The sequence below is a fragment of the Puma concolor genome, chromosome E2 (assembly GCF_028749965.1).
Source record: "Puma concolor isolate L17-30 chromosome E2, mPumCon1.1.hap2, whole genome shotgun sequence".
Lineage (NCBI taxonomy): Eukaryota > Metazoa > Chordata > Mammalia > Carnivora > Felidae > Puma > Puma concolor.
The window spans coordinates 43710820-43717946 of NC_141681.1; the positions used below are offsets into that span (position 1 = coordinate 43710820).

At 44.3% G+C, this 7127-nt stretch overlaps 1 long non-coding RNA gene across 1 annotated transcript; it reads left to right on the top strand.

The window, feature by feature from the left end:
• Positions 1–622: 622 nt before the first annotated feature.
• LOC147573520 (uncharacterized) lies at positions 623–6841 on the top strand. The gene is made up of 2 exons (XR_015244842.1): positions 623–862; positions 6558–6841. It is a non-coding gene; the product is annotated as an uncharacterized LOC147573520 (long non-coding RNA).
• The last annotated feature ends 286 nt before the right edge of the window (positions 6842–7127 follow it).

Here is a 7127-nt window from a genome sequence, read left to right on the forward strand (position 1 = left end):
TGCCCCAGAATGCAAGGGGCAACCTGTGCAAAAGCACAAACACTTCTCAGAACAGCCTCAGCCAGCTGAACGGGTCCCCACAGGCGCTCATCTGCAAAGGGAATCTGCGAGCTGGCTCCTATCTCCACATCACTCCGGGAGAGTCTGGAGAGACCTGTGGCAATGCTGCGCAGCCTCCCTCGCCTTCAGCTCCTCGGCTTGGCTGCAGGCCCCACGCTCAGTGCTCATGTTCTCAGTGACAGAACAAGGATGACACCAACTGGCCAGTTCCTCATTCCTCCTATGAGATACTTCTGGAACGTCTTTTCTTTCTAGTTTATCTAACTACTTTCTTTGAACCTCTTGATGTTTGAACAACACATTCCTTTGTGGCAGATGTTAAGACCTCTGAAGGTTGCTTTTTGTCTCCTTTATCATTCATTTAACATACTATCCCTACCATGATGACTACCACCTCTGTCGTCACCACCGCTGCCACCACCATCACCATCACCACGATCATCACCGCCACCACTGTCACCCTCATCATGACCCCCGCTGCCACCGCCATGACTGCCACCGTCACCATTCCTACCGCCACCTCTGCCATCACCACACTGCCACCACTTCCTCTGTGCTCACCGCAGAGCCTATAAGTCACATTTCCGTCACTCAGAACACTCCAAACCCAGAAGACGTTGTAGGGGGTCGCCATCTTGCCAACACTAGTGCATACTCGCGTCCAAGAGACTTTGAAACTCCAACTAGCTACCTACGCAAACACCAGTATGGTGCCCAGATCTTGTAAGCAGTGCAGTGTATTGGGAAAGACGATCGATTCTCTAAAATGTTACCCCATGAAGTACTTCTAACTTTTTTAGAGGTAAGTGACGAGTATTGGTCTAAGTATCATTTTCAATAAAGTAATACTTTTGGCAAGGCATCCAATAACATCTAAATCTAAGAATATACTGCTATGTAATTTACATGATTACTAGACTCTAGTAACATATAATTTGCTGTTATATAGTTTACTCTTCTTTTCATTATTTTGCTCTATTTTTTTACTTTTGTCCTAAAATCGTGTTCTATAAACTCTAAAAGTTGTTCCACTGTAATTTGTTTTCTCTTTATGATGCTTTGAATCGCCAGGAGAAGGCCATTTTTATGAAAGTGCTTTGCAATACTATATTGATGAGTTACTCTATCATTTTTATTTGCCAATAGTTATGCCTATACTTATCATAATTTACTTTTTTATACCCTCAATAACTCAAGTCACTGTCAAAACACATAATTAGGCAAGATACGAGACAGAACAAACACGGGAATTTTGCACACAAACATATAGGGCTGAATCAGTTATTGAGTGGATTCCCTTCTCTTCTAGCTGCAATAGAAAGAGCTGAGGTTTGGACTGAAAAGCCTCAAGTTCTGGTTTTGGCTCAGCCATTGACCCCCTGAGGTCAAAACCACCACCTTCTCTGGCCCTTAGTTTTCTTCCCACTGTAAAGAGAGGAGCATGATAATGCTGGTTCTCTGCTCTGCAATGCAAGTCATAGGAAGATCAAATGATAAATGCTTTATTAGCAGTACCTTAATGGGCTGGTCGGTATCATTTCACGGCATGCCAAGGCTGTTCATGGGATCATGATCCCTAATGCTGTGGTGGCATTGTGTTCCTTTGACAGATGTCATCCGAACAGATCATGTGCTGGAGCAGCCCTCTGTCTCTTTATTGGAACTCTATCTTGGGAATGAGGGCCTTCTTAAATTTTGCGTGTTAGGTACCTGCCTTGCTTCACCCTTGCTGTGGCCCTGGTACCCTGGGAGAGATACTTACAAAGCCCACAGATACAGGAATAAGCATTGTCATTGTTTCCTGGCCTATTGTGCCCTGGTTATTGAAGCTCCATCACAGAGGGGCTGGCCTTCTGCATTCCTTTACATCAAGCTAACCGTGGGCCTAGAAGTCATTGGATTTTAACTTCATGTCCCATCTTGTGGCTGCCCATGGACTAAGTCTCCCCTCTCTGCAAACTTTACATCTATACATACACTTCAGGAAAACAAAACAAAACAAAACAAAAGCAGCTATGAAGCTGTGTTACAGATTCTCTTTTCAGTCTTGGACCTGGGGTTGATGTACCTCACCAGATTTGGGGAATTTTGAACACTGGTATTTGGAATATTTTTTTCTACCCCATTCTTTTTTTCCTCTCCTTTTGGGACTCCAAATGCACATCTAATAGACCATTTTGATATTTTCCCAAAAGTCACAGAGACTCTTACTCATCTTCCTCAATCATTTTCTCCCTATTCAAATCTTCATTTGAATAATTTCTACTGACTTGTCTTCAACTTGACTCTCTTGTATCCAGTCTGCCATTAGGCCACCCCAAGGATGTCTTTGATTTCTGATAAACTCAACTCTGGGCTTACTTTTGGTTTTCTTTTTTTTTTTTAATTTTTTTTTTCAACGTTTATTTATTTTTTTGGGGACAGAGAGAGACAGAGCATGAACGGGGGAGGGGCAGAGAGAGAGGGAGACACAGAATCGGAAACAGGCTCCAGGCTCTGAGCCATCAGCCCAGAGCCCGACGCGGGGCTCGAACTCACGGACCGCGAGATCGTGACCTGGCTGAAGTCGGACGCTTAACCGACTGCGCCACCCAGGCGCCCCCTTACTTTTGGTTTTCTATAAAAAGATTTGGGAGTTCCTCGAGCCCTTCCTACTTGTCAGGACTTGAACTTCAAACTAGTACAGAAATATCTGCCTAAAATTCTACCTAAAACTTTCACTGGGGTCCCTGAGGTCCTGCCCTGTGCATGTTCCCTTTAGGAGTCAGCCAGAGATTTGTGGGAATTTATATGCACATTTTGTAGTAAGACTCTCTCCTTCCTGGGAGGTCACCCCTCAATTCCCAACTGTTTTGACAGCCACAAAATCTAAGCTCAGTCTCTTCAGCTACTAAAACCACCTCTTTATATCTTAACCCTACTCTACAAGGTGCCGTGTGTTGCTGAAAGGCGGAATGTCCTCAGAGGAAAAGCCTAATAAATTGGCACTAAACCTATTTCCTTCCCTTCTTACAAGACTCATGTTCCCTTCAATTCCTGCCTGCTCTAGATTGTTTACCAGTGCCTTCAAGCAATAACATTAAAAAATGTTTTTCTTCTAGGGTTAGTAATCGTTATAAACAAGTAAGTGGGTCCAATACAAGATACTGTCATTTCCAGAATTAAAACCCCACCTTCCATAGCATTTTTTTTAAAAAATGTTTATGTATTATTTTTGAGAGAGAGAGAGAGAGAGAGAGAGAGAGAGAGAGAGAGAGAAGGCAAGTGGGGAGGAGGCAGAGGATCCGAAGCAGGCTCTGCACTGACAGCAGAGAGCCCGAAGCAAGCTCCATGTAGGGCTTGAACTCACAAACCGAGAGATTATGGCCGAAGCCGAAGTGGGACGCTTAACGGACCGAGCCACCCAGGCACCCCCCCCTTCCGTAGCATTTTAAAGGAGCTACTTTTCCTCTGACGCTCAATTGTAATAGAATTAAATGCAGTGAAGATAGAAGTCTCAATTATTTCCTTTCTTTAAAAAAGCTTTTGTTGTGATAAAGTATACATAACATGAAATTGACCAATTTCACCATTTTTAAATGTATAGTTTGGTGGCTTTGAGTGTATTCAGCCTGTTGTACAACCATCACCACCACCTCTCCCCAAACTGAAAACTCTGTACTCATTAAACAATAACTCCCCACGACCCCTGCCACCAGCCCCTGGTAACCACCATGCTACTTTCTGTCTCTGTGAATTTGGCTATTCCAGGTACCTCATACAAGTGCAATCAAACAATATTTGGCCTTTTGTTGGAATGCCCCCCTCTTCCAAATAAGTAAACTCTGGTTAAATGGCTGCTTAACCTCACATTTTTATCTCCGTGCCTTCCCACTACCCTACTGAAAGAACAGTAAAAGAGGTAAAAGGTGCAAATCCACAACCAGAGCTGGGAACTTCAGTAGAAATCGGAGATAAGAAATTTCAACAGCCTTATTGATGTAAAATGGAGGGTGGACACAAAGAACATATATTGTATGATTCCCCTGATATGAGGTTCCTGGAGTAGTCAAATCATAGAGACCGAGGGTAGAATAGTGGTTGCCAGGGGCTGCGGGGAGGGGAGAACAGGGGGGTATTGTTTACCAGGTACAGAGTTTCAGTTTGAGTAGATGGGAAAGTTCTGAAGGTAGATGGTGGTGATGGTTGCACAACACTGTGATTGTAGTTAATGCCACCAAACCTTACACGCAAAAATGGTGAAAATGATCAATTTTATGTCTATTTTGCCAGACATACACACAAAAACCGAGAATGGAGGCAACTGGTAAAGGCAAGTACAGGAGGCCAAGGGCTGGAATGCACATGGCGGGGAAGGAAACAGCAGCCAAGCAGAGAGCAAATCATCCCTTTGGACTCCCAAGTGGCTTGTGTCATATAAATACCCAGTATAACAAAGGGTAGGAGTAAGACAAGGGGCTGAACCTTGCCCACTCCCCACCACTCGGAACCAGCAGCCACATGCTGGCTTGACATACACCATCCCCAGAAATAGGGCAAAGGTTCTTCTCTAAAAGAGAATCGAACATCCCCAAACTTCCACAATCTGTCATCTAGAGGTTCACCAGCTAACTGTCTAAGAGAGTGGCTTCCCACCTGATCACCCTAAGTGAATTCCTTCAATTTGTGAGCCCCCTGCAAGCCCAGAAGTCCCATCCAGAGATTCCCTATGATCCTGTTCTCATATGTGCTCCAATAGTCACCAGACTTTGAGGAAAGCCTCCAAAAGGAAGAGTCACACTAAGATAAGCAAAACAAAACATAGCACCAAGAGGCGAGGGCCATCCTCATACCATGGAACTATGGGTAGGGCAAAGGCTGTGCATGGTCAGAACAGGCACCACCCAGACATGACAAGCCCACCTTACAATGCATACAGCCTGGACCTCAGTCCCGCATGAAGGAAATAAAGGCAACTAGGGAATGGAAAAGAACTTTAAAATATCCCTAAGTACTACCCCTGTAAGATAAACCTTCATTTAACATAGCTAGAAATTAAGATAATGTCTAAAATGGATGAATCAAGAACTGGTGATGTAAGCATATTATTTAGAGAAACCACCAAGAGAAACAGCCGAATGAGTTAAAAGTGGCTGCCTCCGTAGGACCGCGGCGGGGGAGACATAGGCTGGGAATAATTGCCCTGCGATAGAAGCCCGTCTGCATGATTTGATGGTTTAACCTTGTGCATGTATTAGCAGTACTTTGATTTTTTTTAATTTTTTTTTTTTTTAAGAAAATGACTGGAAGTTTTGTTGTTGTTTTTTTTTCCTCATGTAGCATTGTTTCATTCTGGAATTTTCCAATTAAGCTTTTGGCTAAACACATACATATGATAATGATAATTATTCAGGAATCGGGAGGTTTGTAAAAACACTGTGTGCCATTAGAGTAATCAAGCTCAGCTCTAACACATCTTGGCTTTTCAGGATAATTAGACCACACTGGAGGCCCAGATGGGGTGAATGAGAAAGCCATGGGTGTCTGCCATATAGTAACAAGAAAACATCACCCAGAACTACTCAACTGGCAATTGAAATTTGCATGTTAACTTAGTACACAACAAGAAATGAATAAAAATGCCTGGATTGGAGGCAAAACATTTCACTTAAAAAAAAAACCAAACATAGAACACAGGTGCCATAATGAAGCTCCTACACCACTCATTTTAAGGCCTCACGTATTAAAATAGAATCTGTAAAGCTGGAAGTCGTCCCTTCTGTATCTCCTATTTTGTAAAAAGGTCACCTTCTGGGGCACCTGGGTGGTTCAGTGGGTTAAGCATCCGACTCTTGATTTTGGCTCGGGTCATGATCCCAGGGGCGTGGGATCGAGCCACGATTTGGGCTCCATGCTGAGCATGGAGCCTGGTTAAAGATTCTCTCTCCCTCTGCCCCTCATGCTCTGTCTCCTAAAAATAAAAAAATAAAAAATAAAATAAAAAAGGTCACCTTCACTGTATCTTTCTTGAAAGTTTACAAAATGCCAAAAAATCATTGGTCTCTTGACAGAGAGAGACCGACTGATATTTTGCAGGTCTGCACATGGTCCTGAGTCAGTACTTGAGAATGCAGTGGTGAAAAGGCACATATACAGTCCCTGCTCTTGGCACAACTTGTGAACTAATGTTGAAAATGGATACATATACAGGCAATTCACCACAATGTGACTAGCTCAACGGCAGAGTTAGCACAGGTTGGATAGGAAGGTTGGATAGGATCGCTTGGACAGAGCAACTATCTCAACAGCTGCTCTCAGGACAGCAATAGAAGGCCCTTGGACTGGAGTGATATCTAGACTTAGAGCTGCAGTGAGAAGGCTCCAGAGGGGGATTCAGAGAGAAGATTTACGTGGCTTCTGGAATGGAGGACAGAGCCTGGAGGGTGGTGAGAATGAAAGAGGACTTGGGCTGCTTCCAATTTTGATCTCAAACTTCCTAGTTGGGTTCTTTTTTCCAGCTTGGTTCGTGGCTCAGATGAAGACCCTGAGGGCAAAGCATCCCATGATGGGACCTGAACCTACCCCCTCAAGCAACAAGGACTGCTCTGAGCCAGCAAGACCCTGCTAGTGATTGAGTCCGAGACATGGATTGACCTGATCTTTACTGCCCAGGTGCACAGACCACACTTTCTTTTAAAAACCTGGAAGTATTTTCTACACTTTGGAGACCATTGAGACACCAGTCTACTGTCTTCCTGGTGTTGGCCTCCCTGAAATAAATTCCTTTCTTGTTTCACCTCCACTCATTTCTCTGCCTTTGGATTTTGTCAGCAGCAAGTGGCTCGACTTGATCTGTTGGGGATTTGCCACACTCCACCCCACCGCCCCACCCCCACCCCTGCCCCTCGTCGGTGCTGCTGCACCAACTGTACTCAGCAACAAGAATGTGGGACAGTAAAGGGGAGTAATAAGAGTTGAGACAGGAGGGGCACCTGGGTGGCTCTGTCAGTTGAGCATCTGACTTGGCTCAAGTCATGGCTCAAGTCATGATCTCACCATTAGTGAGTTCGAGCCCTGCATCGGGCTCT